Genomic DNA, 7,892 nt, shown 5'->3' with positions numbered 1-7,892 from the left:
AACTACTGTTTCTGGCCACCAGAGATAACAGACACTGGATTTACTATCCTCCAAACACTAAAAACTAGATAACACACATAAAACAATGGTTTTCTGGCACTGAACCTTGGGCTGTGCAGGACAATGATACGTGAGACATCGGAGATAAATGAGGTGAGCCCAAGATTGTTCCAGTTTACTATCTAGGGAATTTTCAAGCTCAAACATAGGTACTAGGAAACTAGGTAGATGCCAGACATATCCCCAATTTAAAGAGACAGAGTTGAGAGTGGGGCGGGGGGAGGAGGCAAGGCAGGGGGAGTTCACTATAGTACAAGAGAAGAGAGATCTGCAGAGGATTACCCTTAAAATGAGTAACGATCAGAGCATGCATGTAAAAAAATTAACAAAGTTGGGGGGAGAGCCACTCCAAAACTTTAGAGGGAATAATTCTTTATTATTATTATCATTACCACTATTACTCTTGAGTTGAAATTTACATATCATGAAATTAACAATTTTAGCATGAAAATTCAGTGCCATTTAGTACATTGACAATGTTGCACAATCACTACCTCTGTCTAGTTCCAAAATATTTTCATTCTCACAAAAAGAAACCCTATACACACAATAAGCAGTTGCTCCATATTCCCCCCACCCCCCAAAACCAACAGTATGTTAATTGTTTAAGTACCTATTTTCAATCCTTTGGGGTATATACTTAGGATTGGAATTTCTGGGTCATATGGTAATTCTGTGTGACTTTTTGAGGGTCTGTCAAACTGTTATCTACATATGCTAAACGACTTAACATTCCTACTAGGATCAGTGGTCCTCAAGTTCAAATGCTTCAGAATCCCCTAGAGGTTTATTAAAATGGCTCTCTGGGCCCCATTCCCAGAGTTTTCAATTCAGTAGGTCTGCAGTGTGGTCTAAAATTCTGCATTTCTAACAAGGTTCCAGATGATATTATGTTGCTGGTCCTGATGGATCATCTCAGTTACAATTTTCTCTCCAGGGCTAGGAGTCAGGACACCTAATTCTTGGTTATAGTTGTCTAACTACCTGTATGACCATGGGAGAGACGCTGACCTCCCTAGATCTCATTTTCTTCATATCTAAAACATGGGTATGGATTAAGTGACTTTTACAGTTTCTTCCAGCTTTATAATTGTTTTTTTATTTTATATAATTCTTTCCATTTTTTATAGTTTTTCATTTTTCATAATGACTTTTCTCATTTTATGTCAGAAGTCTGAATCTTTCCTGTAGCTCCTTACTACTATCTGATTTGAGAACAATTCATGTATTCATTAATTTATAAAATACTTATCACACCTACTTCATGCCAGGCATCAGGTTGTAAAATGAAGAAATTATTCCTGCTTTTCAGGAACTATATCTAATGTTACAGATCTCCAACTTTACCATACATCAGAATCACTTTGTTAGCAGTAAAAACAACTCGGCCTTTCCCTGGGAGATCATTTTTCATTAAGTCTAGGCAGAGCCTCTGTATCTGAAATTTTAATTAGCCTCACAAATGCTTACTGTAAGCAGCCAGTATTAGGAATTAGCGGTTTAGTGGAGGAGACATAGGTACAGGGAAGAGATGATCATAGTACCAGTGATTGGCACCAAAAAAAAAAGCTTGCATAAGGTGAGGAAGTCAAGTGAAACAGCTCAGTTAGTTCCCTTTTTATTTTCTTTCTTTCCCCTTCTTCCCTTCCTTCCTTTCTTCCTTCCTTCTCCTTCTTACCTCTTAGCAGGTTAATCACCCTTTGCTAAGTGTGGAATCTTGAAGAAACTTTTGTGATCAGTCTGATGTTAGTGATATAGCCAACACACTGAAAGCAGTGTAAACTAGAAATCAAGGACTTGGTTTGGGACCACTACTCTGCCATTATTCTTCCTAGATCCTGGGCAAATTGTTCCATCTCTTGAGGCTCAGTTCTTCCATCTGTGAAATGAGGGCATTGGGACTGACACAATCTGAGAGGCCTTTCCTCACTGCCTGGAGCTTTAGGAGCTAGGACTAAGCCTTGTAGACAAGTTAGATGGTTTCTAATGGCCAGAGCCTTTGAGATGTTTCTGAAGTGGACTTGTTTTCGACAGTTTTCTTATTTCTCCTGCAAGTGAATTCAGAGGAGGAAGAAGGGAGGCAATCCAGTGGCTTCCAGTTCTGTTCCATAGAATCCACCCATCAGTGCTTTTATTATTGGAAGAGAATACTGTGTATGTCTCTTCCTTGTGGTGCAATACCATGTCCTTTCATGATGTAGAATTTTCTTTGTAGCAGTCTAAAATAATCGAATAACCACTTTCAAATCTATGCTTTCCAAGTATCATCCTGACTGGTAAGTACACTTAAAAACAAGAGAGGGCTTCCCTGGTGGCGCAGTGGTTGAGAGTCCGCCTGCCGATGCAGGGGACACGGGTTCGTGCCCCGGTCCGGGAAGATCCCACGTGAGGCGGAGCGGCTGGGTCCGTGAGCCATGGCCGCTGAGCCTGCGCGTCCGGAGCCTGTGCTCCACGACGGGAGAGGCCACAACAGTGAGAGGCCCACGTACCGCAAAAAAACAAACAAACAAAAAAAAAACAAGAGAAACCGGTTAAGGAGTCGCTGTCTTGTGAGGGGGTGCTGAGAACCTTAAAAACTCAAAAGGATAATGTCAATTGAAATGCAAATGTTTTGCCTTAAGAAGGCAAAAAACTGCTCCCTATTTTAGTCTAGAAAAATGAAATTTAGTTTACTCTAGCAGAGCTCTCTGAGATATGCATTTCTCAGAGTGATTAATATCACTGACAGACCTTTCTGCAGGCAATATGCAAGGAGAGTAATGCAATTCTGTTAGGCACGATTTTTCTCTTATAAAAAATAAGTGAATGTTATGCCATTTTGTTAACTCTTTGCATGTTTTAATACAAAGAGTTATATTTTAGTTTTACCCTTGTCTTTGAAAAACAGGCACAGATGTCTAGCTAGTGAAACACTAAGGACAATGATTTCAAGTATGGGTGGGGACTGGCATTTGTTACAAAAAAATAGGAAAATGATGAGCTAAAAAGCATATTTATGATATGGTTAGAATTTCCAGTGGAATTTTATTTCAATATATTAGAGAAACATAGGGGACTTCCCTGGTGGCGCAGTGGTTAAGAATCCGCCTGCCAATGCAGGGGACATGGGTTCAATCCCTGAGGAAGATCCCACATGCTGCGGAGCAACTGAGCCCGTGGGCCACAACTACTGAGCCCATACATCACAACTACTGAAGCCTGAGCTCCTAGAGCTTGTGCTGCACAAGAGAAGCCACTGCTATGAGAGGCCTGCACACGGCAATGAAGAGTAGACCCTGTTCATCGCAACTAGAGAAAGCCCGCGCACAGCAACGAAGACCCAACACAGCCAAAAATAAATAAAATAATTAAAAAAATTTTTTTTTAAATTAGAGAAACATAGGTGAATTCCTATATGGGTTAAAAACAATTAATATCTATTATTGTTAATAGTATCATCACATTGCAAATGATGCCATACAAGTGACTTTCCAGACTTCCAGACTCCATGACTTTCCAGACCACTATAATCTGTTTATGCTATTTAACTTAACCACCCTAACAAACAAGGGAAATATAAATTATTGCACTTATTTTAAAGATAAAGAGAATGAAGCAAAGATAATTTAAGTTCTTCATTTAAGGTCATGAAGGTTGTAAGTAGGCTTCAGATTTAATTCTCCTATGCAACCACTTCAGCCTATATTCTCTTCTGCCCATTTCCTGGAAAGCCCCTGCCCAGCAACAGAGCTGGGAACGGTTTTACGTAGGCAGACCAGGGGTGCATCTTGCAGGGCTGGATGGTAAATAAACTACAACTACAGCTTGCGTGCTACAAAAAAACCACGAATGCTCCTGATCGTACACTGAAACCAATGTTCACCAGGGCTGTGAGACACACCTGCCATTAGAGAAGAACTAGCTTGGGCACTGTTGACAAATGGAAAAAGGCGACTGGTGGCTTTTCTCAGCCCCGCATGAGAGTCTGGTAGATTAAGAGTTATAGGAAGAACAAGCCCACACCCAGAACCCCATAAAGGCAATTAATTGTCTGAAGTAAATGTAAAATATGTTCTAATGTATTGTCACAGTTGATAATCATCTTACTAGTTAAATGCTTTCAGGTGTGATCCTTCCTGTTAATAAGCATCACTTGTACCACCTACAGAGAAATTATGAAAACTGGAAGTAGCTCAGAACAGGCCTTCTGGTTTTTCTGATGCCCTCTTGAACATGGAATATGTGCAGACTCCTCAGCCTGGGGTAGAACTTCCTTTGCACACTGGAAGTCCTTTCTTTTACGTCTTGCTTCACTTCTATGTTCATGCTCTCAAACTAAGCTACCACTTCCAAGCTATGTTAATATGTGGGAGAGCCTGCTGATTTCTATGAGCATAAATATTAAAAGCAACACGTCCACTATGGCATTTCTATATGTACCAGGCTAATATAGAATTCTTTCTAGTACCACCACAGTTGCTGCTTATGTGATCTCCTTGCTTGCTTATTGCTGGGCTCCATCTCCGTTGCTGGGCTTAATCTCCCTTACTGTTCTATTCAACGTGATTCTTCATTCTATTCTAGTGTGTTCCTGAAGAGCCTAAAAGGATGACGTTAACACAACACTATGACGTGCTGATAGAGGTAATATTTGGGAGGCACCTGGTTGCCTTTTAGAGTTCTTCAAATGATAAAATAGGTCATGTCATGCCAACCTTCCTTTCGAAGGCTCCCAGAAGGTCCCCATCCCCCAGTAAAAACCATCATCCTATCATTAGCCTATAAGCCCCATCTGAATCCTGCTATAGCTTTCTGACCTTGAACTCCTTTTCCTTTCCCCCTGCTCACTTCCCTTTTAGCATATTGAGGCAGGAAAGGCAGGGCCGGGCCAAAGGATAGCCTCCTCCTGAATAGGCATTAGGCAGAATGAGGCCAGGACACATGAAGGAACGGGATATAAAACAGAAACTCTGACCATGAAAACGGTGGACCAAGTGCAATAAAAATGCACAGTTTGCTGACGACCGTGTATGATCTTCCAAACGGCCCTTAGAGCAGGAGTGCAGTGGCTTCAGGAGACAAATGTGCAGGACTGAGAGCTGACGCAACCTGGTGCAATCAGGCCACATCTCAACCCTCCCCTCAATGAATATTCCATCCCTAATCAAAAAGGCCCCACCCATTCCAAGGGCTAAAATTAAGATAAAAAGGGGGAGAAAAAACCCTGCTCCATGCCCTTCATTTGTGAGGATGGCCACCTGCCCTGCACTCTTCTCCTCTGAGTGTGTGACTTTTGCTTCTGCCCTAAATAAACTGCTTCTTTGTTCTCTTTGATCTCAGCCTCAGTGTTATCTTTTTCCTTTGTGTTTTGTGTTCCTCATCCAAATTCTTTTGGAGGAGTTGAACAAAAGCCCGGACTTTTGATAAAGCTTTTTTGGTAACAATATTGCCTTTTTTGGGCTCTTTGCACTCACTCTTCTCTATGTCTGGAATGTTTTTCCCTGTATATCTACATGGGCTGATTCCCTTCCTTTTAAGTCTTTGCTTATATGACATTTGCACAGTGAGAAATCGCTTTAAAACCCTATTTAAACTGCAACACACACACACAGACACTTCACATTCCTTTACCCCAGTAACTACTATATTTTTTTAGTGTGTCACTCAATTCATTTTGTTCTTTCCTCTTACTCAAATATGGCTCCTCTGATGATTATATATGTAATATATATACTCTGTGTTAATGTTTTTGTTTTCTAATGAGTTCCCAGGGTCTTGACCAAATGACTGGCACATGATCTTTCAATAAATATGTGTTATATAAATGGTCATGTCTAGGTAGTTCCATATATAGATTGGACCCAGCCATTTTTCTTTGTCAGGAATAAAGGGGAACCAGATGAAACATAGGATTCTCCAATGATCTGGGTTAGGAAACCAGTTTTCACTGCAAGCTTTCTTTGGATCGCACATGATAGAACGTTTTATTAATTGAGAAAGTGAATAATAAGCTATTTTTAATTTAGCAACGTAAATCAATCTTCACTTTAATAATCACAAAAAACGTGACACATAAACAAATTCTGTTTGCAGTATAATGTTTTAATACATTCTGAGACCACATGAGAAGTTTAAAAAACTTTCCTCCCTGAATTTTGGAATTGATTTTAGTACTTAGAAAAATAAATGTATTTTAATATATGGAATAAGTATACCGTTATCATAATAGCAAGTTTACTACTGCTTCTCATATTTTACTAGAGCCTCCTCGGTTTTACCAATATGCAATGTATCATCAGAAAAATGCATACGTTGGAACTCCTGAAGTACAGTGAATCATAAAAATGGTAACAGAGACCACTTTTGCAAAGTTACAGATTTTAATTTTAATGTTATTAACGTTCTTCTATTTAAAACGTGTTTGACTTTGGAAAATTATTTTTATTATATTTATTTAGCTACCTTTAATTCTTATAACATTAAAAATTTTATTTTTATATATATAAAATATCAGTATTCAATGAGAGGTTTCTTACTCTATATTTACATAATAGATGGATTTCTTCACATGAAACCTCCCTTGCATTTCTGGAATACATCTACATTCATTTTGTAGTATATTGTTATTTTTATACTTTATTGGAATGCGTTTGCTATTTACTTAGATTTTTTTGTGTCCATATATATATATATATATATATATATTTTTTTTTTTTTGCGGTACACGGGTCTCTCATTGTTGTAGCCTTTCCCGTTGCGGAGCACAGGCTCCGGACGCGCAGGCTCAGTGGCCATGGCTCACGGGCCCACATGGCTCCGCGGCATGTGTGGGATCTTCACGGACCGGGGCATGAACCCGTGTCCCCTGCATCGGCAGGCGGACTCTCAAGCACTGCGCCACCAGGGAAGCCCTGTATCCATATTCTTAAGTGTTCTGAACAACTGCAATTTACCTTCTGGTAAAGAGTATGCAATAAATAGTATGCAATGGCTGAGTACACGACACTAGGCACTAGACAGATGAGATGGTAACAGTTTATTAGTCAAATATACTCACACCCTGGAGGAAGAGGACACACAGGACGTTCAGGGCCACAGTGGGGTTGCACTCGGGAGCAAAGTGACCCAATAGGGACCAAGGGAGGCATGCTTCATAGTATCCAGAGGGTAGAATAACACCTGGTCCCATCAGGACTGTGTGATTGGCTTCTTTGAAAAGTTTCATGAGTTGGCAAGGAGGTGAAATCCAATCGGTTGAGGATAGGTAATGGCTGATCAGGGCACTGGCTGGCATGGGGGCGGGGAGCATTTCCCACTGGGTGGGGTGCATATCTGGCAAACGCAACTCACAATTAGGGTTTTATGGGGCCCTGTGGAGGCTCAAAAATGTCAAGGCAGCACTTGAAATTTTAGGTTTTACAATACAATAAGTGAGATTGATCTGGTGTGCAGTTGCCGCGCTCGGGCTTCTCTCTAGTTGTGGTGGGTGGGCTCCAGGGCGCGTGGACTCTGTAGTTTGTGACATGCTGGCTCTCTTGTTGAGGCGCAATGAGCTCAGTTGTGGTGTGTGCGGGCTTAGTTGCCCCGTGGCATGTAGGATCTTAGTTCCCAGACCAGGGATCGAACCCGCATCCCCTGCATTGAAAGGCAGATTCTTTACAACCAGCATGTCACAAACTACAGAGTCCACGCGACCTGGAGCCCACCCACCACAACTAGAGAGAAGCCCGAGCGCGGCAACTGCACACCAGATCAATCTCACTTATTGTATTGTAAAACCTAAAATTTCAAGTGCTGCCCAGATATGCACCCCACCTGCCAACTCATGAAACTTTTCAAAGAAGCCAATCACA

Source organism: Phocoena phocoena, chromosome 7 (genome assembly GCF_963924675.1).
Source record: "Phocoena phocoena chromosome 7, mPhoPho1.1, whole genome shotgun sequence".
Taxonomy (NCBI): Eukaryota; Metazoa; Chordata; class Mammalia; order Artiodactyla; family Phocoenidae; genus Phocoena; species Phocoena phocoena.
This window is presented reverse-complemented; position numbering follows the sequence as displayed.